General features: G+C 48.3%; 1 protein-coding gene across 1 annotated transcript in view; it reads right to left on the bottom strand.

The window, feature by feature from the left end:
- The window catches only part of ICE1 (interactor of little elongation complex ELL subunit 1), a 205,076-nt gene extending 191,376 nt beyond the window's left edge, over positions 1 to 13,700 (bottom strand). Inside the window, exon 1 of the mRNA XM_075271072.1 lies at positions 13,502 to 13,700. The gene's annotated coding sequence lies outside the window, so the exon portion shown is untranslated. The remainder of the gene's footprint in view (positions 1 to 13,501) is intronic.
- Between the last annotated feature and the right edge of the window lie 1,145 nt (positions 13,701 to 14,845).

The raw sequence follows: 14,845 nt of genomic DNA, 5'->3' as shown, positions 1-14,845 counted from the left end.
CCTCGACCAATAAGAATTACCGTAGGATCGGTAATATTTTCCAGGCCTGGTGCACGGAACACGAAGTGGACTCCTCCGATCCCCCTGTGAGGGCGATCCTGGATTTCCTTCAGGACGGCCTAGACAGAGGGCTTGCAGCTTCTACCCTGAAGGTACATGTAGCCGCTTTGTCCGCCTATCTGGGGAGGCGGTTGTCTCAGGATCCTTTAGTGAGCACCTTTATCAAAGGGGCAACTAGGCTGAGACCAGCAGTTTCTGCTCCTGTCCACCAATGGGACCTCAGCAAGGTCCTAACGGCACTTTGTGTTGCTCCATTCGAACCTCTGGAGGAGGTGGATCTAAAGTGGCTGACCTATAAGGTATCTTTTCTCCTCGCTATCACCTCGGCAAAAAGAGTAGGGGAGCTTCAAGCACTCTCATCGGAAGCTCCTTACATTGCCTTCTTTGAAGACCGTGTTCAGTTGAGATTTCTGCCAGGATTCAGGCCGAAAGTTTCTTCTAGGGCGAATGTGAGTCAGCTCATTTGCTTGCCAACCTTTTTTCCCGTGCCCACTTCCCCTGAGGAGGAGAAGTGGCATACCCTAGATTTAGTCCGGAACCTGCAGATTTACCTTCAGCGCACACGCGCTTTCAGGAGATCTGAGAACTTGTTAATAAATTATGTAGGGGGCCATAAAGGCCGCAAGGCTTCTAAGACCACCATCTCTCGCTGGGTGAAGGAAGCAATCAAGTTGGCGTTTGTGAGTCAGAACTTACCTCCGCCGACCGTCCTAAGGGCCCATTCGACGCGGGCAGTATCGACCTCTTGGGCAGAGGTCAAGGCTCTCACCTTGGACCAGATTTGTGCAGCAGCATCCTGGTCTTCAGAATTGACCTTTGTGAAGCACTACCGACTTGATCGGTATGGCTCAGAAGCTACTGCCTTCGGGCGTACTGTATTACATTCTGCTTGTGTTTAATCTCCCACCCTTATGGGGATTACTTGCTATTTCCCCACATTGTGCCGCTGGTAGGGACGACAGGGAACAAGGGATTATGTAGATAATCTTGTTTCCCTTAGTCCTAACAGCGGCACAAGGATTCCCCCCCTATTGTTGTTTATTTTGGAATGTATGTATTATTACTTGTTATTTACGCACAGGGGGGAGGTATCTGTGCCCTCTTAAAGGGAACAAGCCATGTGAAATTAATACATGGCTAATTAAAATTCCGCCTGTCCTACCAGCACACAGGGGCACGAAATACCCCACATTGTGCCGCTGTTAGGACTAAGGGAAACAAGATTATCTACATAATCCCTTGTTCTTGCTACTGCCATATAGTGCCACTGTCTGACTGGAAATTCAAAGAATATATTGGGGTTACGTGCACCCACAATTTTTACTACTGGTATACAGTGCCATTGTCTGACTGGGAATTCAAAGAGTATATTGGGAATACAAATACCCTCATTTCTTGCTACTGCCATATAGTGCCAGTGTCTGACTGGTAATTCAAAGAATATATTGGGGTTACGTGCACCCACAATTTTTACTACTGGTATACAGTGCCATTGTCTGACTGGGAATTCAAAGAGTATATTGGGAATACAAATACCCTCATTTCTTGCTACTGCCATATAGTGCCAGTGTCTGACTGGTAATTCAAAGAATATATTGGGGTTACGTGCACCCACAATTTTTACTACTGGTATACAGTGCCATTGTCTGACTGGGAATTCAAAGAATATATTGGGGTTATAAATACCCTCATTTCTTGCTACTGCCATATAGTGCCAGTTTCTGACTGGTAATTCAAAGAATATATTGTGGTTACGTGCACCCACAATTTTTACTACTGGTATACAGTGCCATTGTCTGACTGGAATTCAAAGAATATATTGGGAATACAAATACCCTCATTTCTTGCTACTGCCATATAGTGCCAGTGTCTGACTGGGAATTCAAAGAATATATTGGGGTTACGTGCACCCACAATTTTTACTACTGGTATACAGTGCCATTGTCTGACTGGGAATTCAAAGAATATATTGGGGTTATAAATACCCTCATTTCTTGCTACTGCCATATAGTGCCAGTTTCTGACTGGTAATTCAAAGAATATATTGGGGTTACGTGCACCCACAATTTTTACTACTGGTATACAGTGCCAATTTCTAACTAGGAATTCAAAATGCGCAAGGCTCCCGGAAAAGGACGTGGACGAGGCCGTGGGCGAGGTCGGGGGAATGGTTCTGGGGAGCAAGGTAGCAGTGAAGCCACAGGGCGTCCCGTGCCTACTCCTGTGGGGCAGCAAGCATTGCGCCACTCCACAGTGCCAGGGTTGCTTGCCACATTAACTAAACTGCAGGGTACAAACCTTAGTAGGCCCGAGAACCAGGAACAGGTCTTGCAATGGCTGTCAGAAAACGCTTACAGCACATTGTCCAGCAGCCAGTCAGACTCTGCCTCCTCTCCTCCTATTACCCAACAGTCTTGTCTTCCTTCCTCCCAAAATTCCGAAGCTTTACAGAACAATAACCCAAACTGTCCCTGCTCCCCAGAGCTGTTCTCCGCTCCTTTCATTGTCCCTCAACCTGCCTCTCCACGTCACGATTCCACGAACCTAACAGAGGAGCATCTGTGTCCAGATGCTCAAACACTAGAGTCTCCTCCATCTCCGTTCGATTTGGTGGTGGATGACCAGCAACCCACCCTCATCGACGATGATGTGACGCAGTTGCCGTCAGGGCATCCAGTTGACCGGCGCATTGTGCGGGAGGAGGAGATGAGACAGGAGTTGGAAGAGGAAGTGGTGGATGATGAGGACACTGACCCGACCTGGACAGGGGGGATGTCAAGCGGGGAAAGTAGTGTGGATGTTGAGGCAGGTGCAGCACCAAAAAGGGTAGCTAGAGGCAGAGGCAGAGGTCAGCAGCTTAGGCGAAGCCAGGCCACACCCGGAATCTCCCAAGATGTTCCAGTTCGTACCCAGCCCCGAAAAACTCCCACCTCGAGGGCACGTTTCTCGAAGGTGTGGAGTTTTTTCAAGGAATGCGCCGAGGACAGATATAGTGTTGTCTGCACAATTTGCCTCTCGAAATTGATTAGGGGCTCTGAGAAGAGCAACCTGTCCACCACTTCAATGCGCCGTCATTTGGAATCCAAGCACTGGAATCAGTGGCAGGCAGCAACGGCAGGACAAAGGCCGCCTGCCGTTCACGCCACTGCCACTGCCTCTGCCACTGCCTCTGCCACTGCTGACTGTGCTGGCGATGCACTCCAGAGGACGAGCCAGGACACCACTTCATCTGCCTCCGCCACTTTGTTGACTTCTACCTCATCCTCCCCTGGTCCTGTCTTATCTCCTTCTCCTGCACCATCAAAGGCACCATCAGGCGTTTCTTTACAACAACCCACCATCTCTCAGACATTGGAGCGGCGGCAGAAATACACTGCTAACCACCCACACGCGCAAGCCTTGAACGCCAACATCGCTAAACTGCTGGCCCAGGAGATGTTGGCGTTCCGGCTTGTTGAAACTCCCGCCTTCCTGGACCTGATGGCAACTGCGGCACCTCGCTATGCCGTCCCTAGCCGTCACTACTTCTCCCGGTGTGCCGTCCCCGCCTTGCACCAGCACGTGTCACTCAACATCAGGCGGGCCCTTAGTTCCGCGCTTTGCACAAAGGTCCACTTGACCACCGACGCGTGGACAAGTGCATGCGGACAGGGACGCTACATTTCACTGACGGCACACTGGGTGAATGTAGTTGAGGCTGGGACTGCTTCCCAAACTGGCCCGGTGTACCTCGTCTCCCCGCCTAACATTCCTGGCAGGGACACGAGAAGAACACCCCCCTCCTCCTCCTCCTCTACCGCCTCCTCCTCCGCCACCGCCTCCTCCTCCGCCACCGCCTCCTCCTCCGCTGTTAGATTGACCCCAGCTACGAGTTGGAAACGTTGCAGCACTGGCGTTGGTAGACGTCAGCAGGCTGTGCTGAAGCTGATCAGCTTGGGGGACAGACAGCACACTGCCTCCGAGGTGAGGGATGCCCTCCTCGATGAGACGGCAATATGGTTTGAGCCGCTGCACCTGGGCCCAGGCATGGTCGTTTGTGATAACGGCCGGAACCTGGTAGCAGCTCTGGAGCTTGCCGGACTCCAACATGTTCCATGCCTGGCCCACGTCTTCAACCTAGTGGTGCAACGTTTCCTAAAGAGCTACCCCAATGTTCCAGAGCTACTGGTGAAAGTGCGGCGCATGTGCGCCCACTTTCGCAAGTCGACAGTAGCCGCTGCTAGCTTAAAATCTCTCCAGCAACGCCTGCATGTGCCACAACACCGGCTTTTGTGCGACGTCCCCACACGCTGGAACTCAACGTTTCAGATGTTGAATAGAGTGGTTGAGCAGCAGAGACCTTTGATGGAATACCAGCTACAAAACCCTAGGGTGCCACAAAGTCAGCTGCCTCAGTTTCACATCCATGAGTGGCCATGGATGAGAGACCTTTGTGACATCCTACGGGTCTTTGAGGAGTCCACAAGGAGGGTGAGCTCTGAGGATGCGATGGTGAGCCTTACAATCCCGCTCTTGTGTGTTCTGAGAGAATCCCTGATTGACATCAGGGATAACTCAGATCACACAGAGGAGTTAGGGATAGCATCCGATCCGTCACAGCTGGAGAGTAGGTCCACACATCTGTCCGCTTCACTGCGTTTAATGGAGGAGGAGGAGGAGGAGGAGGAAGAAGAGTTGTCCGATGATGTGATGGTGATACAGGAGGCTTCCGGGCAACTTCGAATCGTCCCATTGTTGCAGCGCGGATGGGTAGACATGGAGGATGAGGAGGAAATGGAGATTGAACTTTCCGGTGGGGCCAGAGGAGTCATGCCAACTAACACTGTGGCAGACATGGCTGAGTTCATGTTGGGGTGCTTTACAACCGACAAGCGTATTGTCAAAATCATGGAGGACAACCAGTACTGGATCTTTGCTATCCTTGACCCCCGGTATAAAAACAACATCTCGTCTTTTATTCCGGTAGAGGGGAGGGCCAATCGCATCAATGCTTGCCACAGGCAATTGGTGCAGAATATGATGGAGATGTTTCCAGCATGTGACGTTGGCGGCAGGGAGGGCAGTTCCTCCAGTAGGCAACCAAGTTCTCACCGGTCCACACAAACGAGGGGCACACTGTCTAAGGTCTGGGACACCTTGATGGCACCCCCTCGCCAAAGTGCCGCCACGGAGGGTCCTAGTGTCACCAGGCGTGAGAAGTATAGGCGCATGTTGCGGGAATACCTTTCCGACCACAGCCCTGTCCTCTCCGACCCCTCTGCGCCCTACACGTATTGGGTGTCGAAGTTGGACCTGTGGCTTGAACTTGCCCTATATGCCTTGGAGGTGCTGTCCTGTCCTGCCGCCAGCGTCCTATCTGAGAGGGTGTTCAGTGCAGCCGGTGGCATCATCACTGACAAGCGCACCCGTCTGTCAGCTGAGAGTGCCGACCGGCTCACTTTGATAAAAATGAACCACCACTGGGTAGAGCCGTCATTTTTGTGCCCACCTGTGTAAAGCACCCCAACATGAAACTCCATGTCTGTACTCAACCTCTCCAATTCCTCCGCATCCTCATACTCATCCACCATAAGCGTTGCACAATTCTGCTAATACTAGGCTCCCTCCACCCTGATTTCCCCCAACTCTGCTGGTTAGAGGCTCCCTCCACCCTGATTTCCACCAACTCTGCTGGTTAGAGGCTCCCTCCACCATGAATTGGTCCAAACTGGGCTGGTTAGAGGCTCCCTCCACCATTAATTGGTCCAAACTGGGCTGGTTAGAGGCTCCCTCCACCATGAATTGGTCCAAACTGGGCTGGTTAGAGGCTCCCTCCACCATTAATTGGTCCAAACTGGGCTGGTTAGAGGCTCCCTCCACCATTAATTGGTCCAAACTGGGCTGGTTAGAGGCTCCCTCCACCATGAATTGGTCCAAACTGGGTTTTTTAGAGGCTCCCTCCACCATGAATTGGTCCAAACTTGGCTGTTTAGAGGCTCCCTCCACCATGAATTGGTCCAAACTGGGCTGGTTAGAGGCTCCCTCCACCATTAATTGGTCCAAACTGGGCTGGTTAGAGGCTCCCTCCACCATGAATTTGCCCAAACTGGGCTGTTTAGAGGCTCCCTCCACCATGAATTTGCCCAAACTGGGCTGTTTAGAGGCTCCCTCCACCATGAATTGGTCCAAACTGGGTTTTTTAGAGGCTCCCTCCACCATGAATTGGTCCAAACTGGGCTGGTTAGAGGCTCCCTCCACCATTAATTGGTCCAAACTGGGCTGGTTAGAGGCTCCCTCCACCATGAATTGGTCCAAACTGGGCTGGTTAGAGGCTCCCTCCACCATTAATTGGTCCAAACTGGGCTGGTTAGAGGCTCCCTCCACCATGAATTGGTCCAAACTGGGTTTTTTAGAGGCTCCCTCCACCATTAATTGGTCCAAACTGGGCTGGTTAGAGGCTCCCTCCACCATGAATTGGTCCAAACTGGGCTGGTTAGAGGCTCCCTCCACCATGAATTTGCCCAAACTGGGCTGTTTAGAGGCTCCCTCCACCATTAATTGGTCCAAACTGGGCTGGTTAGAGGCTCCCTCCACCATGAATTTGCCCAAACTGGGCTGTTTAGAGGCTCCCTCCACCATGAATTGGTCCAAACTGGGCTGGTTAGAGGCTCCCTCCACCATTAATTGGTCCAAACTGGGCTGGTTAGAGGCTCCCTCCACCATGAATTGGTCCAAACTGGGCTGGTTAGAGGCTCCCTCCACCATGAATTTGCCCAAACTGGGCTGTTTAGAGGCTCCCTCCACCATTAATTGGTCCAAACTGGGCTGGTTAGAGGCTCCCTCCACCATGAATTTGCCCAAACTGGGCTGTTTAGAGGCTCCCTCCACCATGAATTGGTCCAAACTGGGTTTTTTAGAGGCTCCCTCCACCATTAATTGGTCCAAACTGGGCTGGTTAGAGGCTCCCTCCACCATGAATTGGTCCAAACTGGGCTGGTTAGAGGCTCCCTCCACCATGAATTTGCCCAAACTGGGCTGTTTAGAGGCTCCCTCCACCATGAATTTGCCCAAACTGGGCTGTTTAGAGGCTCCCTCCACCATGAATTGGTCCAAACTGGGCTGGTTAGAGGCTCCCTCCACCATTAATTGGTCCAAACTGGGCTGGTTAGAGGCTCCCTCCACCATTAATTGGTCCAAACTGGGCTGGTTAGAGGCTCCCTCCACCATGAATTGGTCCAAACTGGGTTTTTTAGAGGCTCCCTCCACCATGAATTGGTCCAAACTTGGCTGTTTAGAGGCTCCCTCCACCATGAATTGGTCCAAACTGGGCTGGTTAGAGGCTCCCTCCACCATTAATTGGTCCAAACTGGGCTGGTTAGAGGCTCCCTCCACCATGAATTTGCCCAAACTGGGCTGTTTAGAGGCTCCCTCCACCATGAATTTGCCCAAACTGGGCTGTTTAGAGGCTCCCTCCACCATGAATTGGTCCAAACTGGGTTTTTTAGAGGCTCCCTCCACCATGAATTGGTCCAAACTGGGCTGGTTAGAGGCTCCCTCCACCATTAATTGGTCCAAACTGGGGTGGTTAGAGGCTCCCTCCACCATGAATTGGTCCAAACTGGGCTGGTTAGAGGCTCCCTCCACCATTAATTGGTCCAAACTGGGCTGTTTAGAGGCTCCCTCCACCATTAATTGGTCCAAACTGGGCTGTTTAGAGGCTCCCTCCACCATGAATTGGTCCAAACTGGGTTTTTTAGAGGCTTCCTCCACCATGAATTTGCCCAAACTGGGCTGTTTAGAGGCTCCCTCCACCATGAATTGGTCCAAACTGGGGTTTTTAGAGGCTCCCTCCACCATGAATTTGCCCAAACTGGGCTGTTTAGAGGCTCCCTCCACCATGAATTGGTCCAAACTGGGCTGGTTAGAGGCTCCCTCCACCATGAATTGGTCCAAACTGGGCTGGTTAGAGGCTCCCTCCACCATTAATTGGTCCAAACTGGGCTGGTTAGAGGCTCCCTCCACCATGAATTGGTCCAAACTGGGTTTTTTAGAGGCTCCCTCCACCATGAATTTGCCCAAACTGGGCTGTTTAGAGGCTCCCTCCACCATGAATTGGTCCAAACTGGACTGGTTAGAGGCTCCCTCCACCATTAATTGGTCCAAACTGGGCTGGTTAGAGGCTCCCTCCACCATGAATTGGTCCAAACTGGGCTGGTTAGAGGCTCCCTCCACCATGAATTGGTCCAAACTGGGCTGGTTAGAGGCTCCCTCCACCATGAATTTGCCCAAACTGGGCTGGTTAGAGGCTCCCTCCACCATGAATTGGTCCAAACTGGGTTTTTTAGAGGCTCCCTCCACCATTAATTGGTCCAAACTGGGCTGGTTAGAGGCTCCCTCCACCATGAATTGGTCCAAACTGGGCTGGTTAGAGGCTCCCTCCACCATTAATTGGTCCAAACTGGGCTGGTTAGAGGCTCCCTCCACCATGAATTGGTCCAAACTGGGGTTTTTAGAGGCTCCCTCCACCATGAATTTGCCCAAACTGGGGTGTTTAGAGGCTCCCTCCACCATGAATTTGCCCAAACTCTGCTGGTTAGAGGCTCAATCCACCCTGATTTTCAAAACAAATGTTGGTGCCAACCTCAACTTACTACAAGGGCCAAATTCACTGCTGGTGACAAGCTCTCCTCACTGCAAGTGCCAAATACACATGTTTCAAGGTGTTTTCCTACTGTCAGAGAGGTGGTATTGAGTGTGTAAAGTGTGTAGTTGTTAGGCTGTGATGTTGGGGTAATAGAGGGTCTTTGGTGTGTTAGATGCCCCCAGACATGCTTCCCCTGCTGTCCCAGTGTCATTCCAGAGGTGTTGGCATCATTTCCTGGGGTGTCATAGTGGACTTGGTGACCCTCCAGACACGGATTTGGGTTTCCCCCTTAACGAGTATCTGTTCCCCATAGACTATAATGGGGTTCGAAACCCGTTCGAACACACGAACATTGAGCGGCTGTTCGAATCGAATTTCGAACCTCGAACATTTTAGTGTTCGCTCATCTCTATCTACCATATCTCTGATTTATATCAACATCATCTTTTAATCGTCCTTTAATTTATTTTGGATATTAGAAGACTCACAAGCGTAACAGCAATTTTCCAGATGTACAATACAATGTGCCAAACTCCCACCCTCCCCATTTTTTTTTTTTTAAATTACAATCTCCTAATAAATCCCAGTTTAAAAACTGCACCCCCTCATATAAATCAAAATAGGAACTACAGATTTGGAATTTGGCTCAAAAGGATAATACCCCTTAAAGAGGACCTTTCATCAGATCGGGCACATGCAGTTCTATATACTGCTGGAAAGCTGACAGTGCGCTGAATTCAGCGCACTATCGGCTTTCACGATCTGTGCCCGGTGTAAAGCACTATCGGTCCCGGTACCGTAGCGCTTTAGTGTCAGAAGGGCGTTTCTGACAGTTAGCCAGGGACGCCCTTCTGCCCAGCAGCGCCTATCAGGCTGTACTGTGGAGCGGGGAGGAACTCCCCCTCCCTCTGCTCACACAGCTCAGCCATAATCGAGTGTTATCAGGAGCGGGAGGGGGGAGTTCCACCACCTTCAGCACTTTGTATCCTTCAAGTAGCACCACTTCACCATTTCTACCATAGACAGAATTTTCACTCCAGTCCCCATCGTTCGTTTCAGCACCTATTATTCTACTACCGCGCTCTACTGAATTATTGACTTTTAACAGGGAACGATATAAGCAATGAGTGCGTACTGTACAGGAGTGTGGAATCAGTCTGTACCAATTTTGGTTGGTGTGGGAAAGGAGTGGGTAAAAAAAAAAAAAAAAAATCCATCTTCAAATTATGATTAACCAGTTCAGGACCATGAAATTTTTCAGTTTTGAATTTTCGTCTTTTGCTTCCTTCTAAAGCCATATACTTTTTTCATTTTTCCATTCACAATTGTATGATGTCTTATTTTTTACTGGACAAATTGCACTTTCCAATGGCACTATTTACTATTCTGTATAATGCCATGAGAAGCTGGAAAACAAAAATTAAGGAAAAACAATTTTCTTTCTTGAACATAACATATTACCGTGTATACTTGAGCATAAGCCGACCCGAATATAAGCCAAGGCCCCTAATTTTACCACAAAAAACTGACTCGAGTATAAGCCGAGGGGAGGGGGGAATGCAGCAGATACTAGAAAATTTCAAAAATTAAAATGGCCGGAGTTTTTGGGTGCAGTAGTTGCTGGGAAAGGGGAGGGAATGTTTTGGTTGTCTGTCTGCCCCTTCCCTGAGCTTGAGGACTGGTTTTTTTTTTTCCCCCCACTTGGAACTCAGCCTGGCTGAATATAGGGTAAGATTCATTTTACGGCCCTGTTCACACGGGGAGCGGCAGGGCGGACTTTGGCACAAAGAGTGACGCAGGGAGCCGCGTCACTCTTGGGCCAAAATCCACCTGCCACGGCTTCCAACATTCGCAACTTTTCCCTCCAGAGTAGGCTCAAATGAATGGGCCAACTTTGGAGGTTGCTGCTGCGAGGTGGACGCGGGGGCTCAACGAGCCCCAGAATCCGCCTGAAGAAAGGGCAGCTCGCTTCTTTTTTTCCGCTAGTGGAAAAAAGATTGCGAGCGGTCTCCATAGACCACCATTGTGAAGAAATAGTACGAGAAATCATCCAGCAACGAAACGAAAGTTCCTCTAATAAAAAACTTTGCTTTTATTTCATGTCCACAGGATAAAATATAAACACGCAGTCACAGGAAGAGACAAAAAGGCTAACGTCAGATGACGCGTTTCGGATCTTATATCCTTCTTCAAGGTCCATTGTGAAGGTGCGGATTAGGACGTGGCCCTGTGAACGGGCCCTAAAGAGGAACTTTCATCACTTGGGGAACATGTGGTTTTATATACAGCTATCACGATCTGTGTCCCGGGTGAAGAGCTATCGGTGCCAATACCGTAGCTCTTCACCGTCAGAAGGGCATTGCTGACAGTTAGTCAGGAACGCCCTTCCTCAAAGCAGCGCCTATAGCGCTGTACTGTGAGAGAGGTAAGGAGCGCCCTTTCCTCACAGTATTCGTCGATAGAAGAGTACTGGGGGAAGCGTTCCTCCCCACTCTCACAGTACAGCGCTGCTGTACCAGCACTGATAGCTCTTCATCCGGGGCACAGATTGTGAAATTTAGCACACAGTCAGCTTTCTAGCGGTATATAAAACCGCATGTGCTCCAAGTGATGAAAGGTCCTCTTTAAAGATGAGAATCTCATCTATAAAATGACACCAAGGTCTACATGATAGAACTTATAGTTAGGGAGCGATTCATTGTTAAAAATGCTGTCAGGAATTGAGATCTGCAGTTGTCTCAATGCCAAATAGCGTTTTCAACAGTGAATCGCTCCATAACTATAAGTTCTATCATGAAGACCTTGGTATCATTTTAAAGATGAGATTCTCATCTGTAAAATGAATCTTAAATCATTTTAAATCAGCTCCATCCATCCCAAAGATAGTGGCATTAGTAGGGAGGACGTATTAGCTACGTTCTCTGCAACAGAAGTGCCACCCTGGGAGGACGTACAGCTACGTCCTCGGCAAGAAAAAGGTTAAATAAGCCAGGGGCATTGAAAAAAAATAAGCCGGCAAGACAACAGAGCATCAGGGACAGGCGAGTATGAATTTTTTTCAATCCTCTGCTTAGTTAAAAGGTGGGGCGGTTGACCATCTTCCCATGGACAACCACTTTATGTAGTTAAAGTAATCATTTTACTGTATTATAAAATATTTTATATTTTACAACAGATGCATAAATAGTTAAATGTTTCTTTTCATAGAAAATATATAGCTATCTTAGTTACAGTCATCTTTTTAATGAATTAGAGAATCTTTACTGCTTCTGACAGACCATGGCTGTCAGCCATTTATAAGGCTAAAGGCCCCAAGGGACGTCCCACAGCCAAAAAGTTCTGCAGGAAAAACTGCAACGGCAACGCATCGTGGTTCTTCCCGCAGCACTTTAGACAAAAAGTTAGCTGAGTTTTTCTCTGCGTACTTTCTGTTACAATTATATCTATGGGGAAACCACAGGTGTTTCCATAGATATAATTGACTTGCTGCGATTTCCAAAACCACGCCAGTTTTGGAAATTGCGGTGTGTTGACACCACGGTTTTTACTGCCAAGTGGGCATTGGATTCACTAGAATCCAATCCACTGTGCATTTACTGTAAAACACTGCTATTTTCCCTGCAGCATTTCTGCCATGGGCAAATCAAGGAGTTTCCGTCCCGTGGGGCCCCGGCCTAAAGGTCAAAGCAGAAGTCAGAGTTGGGCTGGTTTGTCCTTCTATCCATATTCCTGGTACTGTACATGCTTCACATCCTGCCTCTCCATTGCCTGAAGTTAGGTTGTCCGTTTTGAAGACCAGACGGACTTCTAAAAGAGCTGCCTTTGCATTGGTGTGCTCAACACAAGACCATGGACTGATTTTGAAAAAAATAGTTTGCTTATAGTATGTCCTGAAATTGGAAAACCCCTTTAAAGCGGTTAATCAGACTAAATCGATGAATTTGCCTTTTCAAAGGACACAATTCTGATCAGAATGATAAAATCAAGGTTACCACTATCCTAGACTCTGACGTATTCCATGTTACACTTCTATTCCCATCATAAGTACAACTGACACTCGGTTCACACCCGTACTGGGTTTCCATTCTTCGGGTCCACTTCGGAACTCGAAAAACAGAAACCCAAATCCCTCCACAAGGTTTCCAAATCTTTTTTCTTTCCACATATTTTAAAGGGCTTGTCCAGGCAAAAATGAGATCAAACAATGAATGGCCTGAAGTACCTGTGACATCACGGATGCTCTTTCTGAGGCCGCTGATTGGCCTTAGCAGTCATGTGACAGCCGAGTCCAATCAGTACCTTCAGGATAATACAGGAAGAGACCCAGGAGAGAAAACAAACCACAACCTGCAGGACGACAATGGAGCAACCGGGACAGGCGAGTTGTTGTTTTTTTTTTTTTTTTTACGGTGCCCCCAACGTATTTAATCTTTAAAATCTTGTCCTGGACAGCCCCTTTAAGCAGACTAGGGGACAGTGTCGCTAAACAGTCACATAACGGTAGTGTGACCATAGCCATACACTGCTGTTAAGTCCATGACACAGACTTCTCTGAGTGGCAAAGACTCCACCAATTACACTGGCTCATAGGATGTAAACACATCTTACACAAGGGATGCCAACACATGACGTCAGTCCACAGACAAGTACACGTGATTACTACACAGTATACAGACTGGGAGTAGCAGCAGCAGCACACACTGCAAACAGAACTACAGTGCAATGAGAACAACGTGCGCGTACAGATACGTGACGTGTCCACCAACCAGCGCAGCCTGACAACACCGGGCAAGCAGAGACCGAAGCACACTCACTTACCAGCCAGCTGTATCTCTTCAGCCGATACAGAACCATGTTGTACCGTGGTGTAGCTGGGTATACGGCATGTCCCGGAAGTAGTGAGTCTCTCAGCAAAACACTTCCCTGCCGCGGTCAGCCCCTCAGAGCTGCCCCCAGCCAATAGATGCTGTTACTGCTGAAGGGTTATGACTACGTCACTTACCTCCCCCGCCTCTCTCCCATAACTACGAGCTGGAGGCTTACACACTACGCACGTGATACCATTTGGCGCGGTTTTCTTGTAGGAGGTGGGAACTGTATACGACATAGTGACGTTCTGTGAAGTGGATATTGTACTTCCTCAGATAGGCCGAGGCGTCCATTGTTATGGAATGCGAATATTCAGTTTTTCTTTTTCAAATCAACCTATATATATATATATATATATATATATATATATATATATATATATATATATTCGTTTGTGTGTATATATATTATATATGTATATAGAGAGAGAGAGAGAGAGAAAAAAAACAAAAAAAAACAAAACAATCCAGTCTGCCAGCAAGTTGTATGGATGGACAAAGCAGTACACCACGTATCGCTCCTCACAGGAACCTTTCTGCATTTTTTGCACTTGAGAAAGGTCCCAGTGTGGACCAATACGTGGTGCACTGCTTTTTCCAATAAAAGGACATTTTCCATCCATACAAGTTGCTGGCAGACTGAATTGTTTTTTCTTATTACAAACCCTTTGGCCTGGAGAGGGGTTTCTGCCGTGCAATTTATGGGATGATCCCCAGATTTTCTGGTGCTGCTACAATTGTTTTTCTTTAAAATATATAGATGTTTATATATGTATAATGTCCACACAAAGTAGTTACTAAGGACATAAACTAGTGAGGCTGCAGCATTTTTTTGAGGTGTATTTTCCCTATGGAAAACCGTAATCAAGATCATATAAAAGAAGCACACCTTGAGCATTCTGGCCAAAAATGGGTTGGTACCCAAAAAAAGAATTGGGGTTCCTTGTATCCGCTTTTGAAATGTAGTATAAGTCATACAAGAGTTCAGTTGATTTGGGAGTCCAAGAGATTGTGTACTCCAGTGACCGCATATAAATTTATGGGGCCTGCCTAACCATTGGAAAATTCAGAATGTGGGTACAAGAAACTCCTGTTATTGTGATCTGTGGATCCCACCAAATGTATCCCCCGACCTGTAGCTACATTATATTTATGGCTAAACCTCTCTATGACTGGGGACATATAGGTCTTAACCATTCAAAGAGCACCTTTCACTCCTCATAGATGTGCGGTATTATATACCTCTATAAAGAGGAAAGAGACGTTTTCTTTCCTTTATATCAGCCACCCTCTA

Source organism: Leptodactylus fuscus, chromosome 4 (genome assembly GCF_031893055.1).
Source record: "Leptodactylus fuscus isolate aLepFus1 chromosome 4, aLepFus1.hap2, whole genome shotgun sequence".
In the NCBI taxonomy this organism is placed as follows: domain Eukaryota; kingdom Metazoa; phylum Chordata; class Amphibia; order Anura; family Leptodactylidae; genus Leptodactylus; species Leptodactylus fuscus.
The sequence above is the reverse complement of the archived record's forward strand: the minus strand, read 5'-3'. Positions and strand labels throughout refer to the sequence as shown.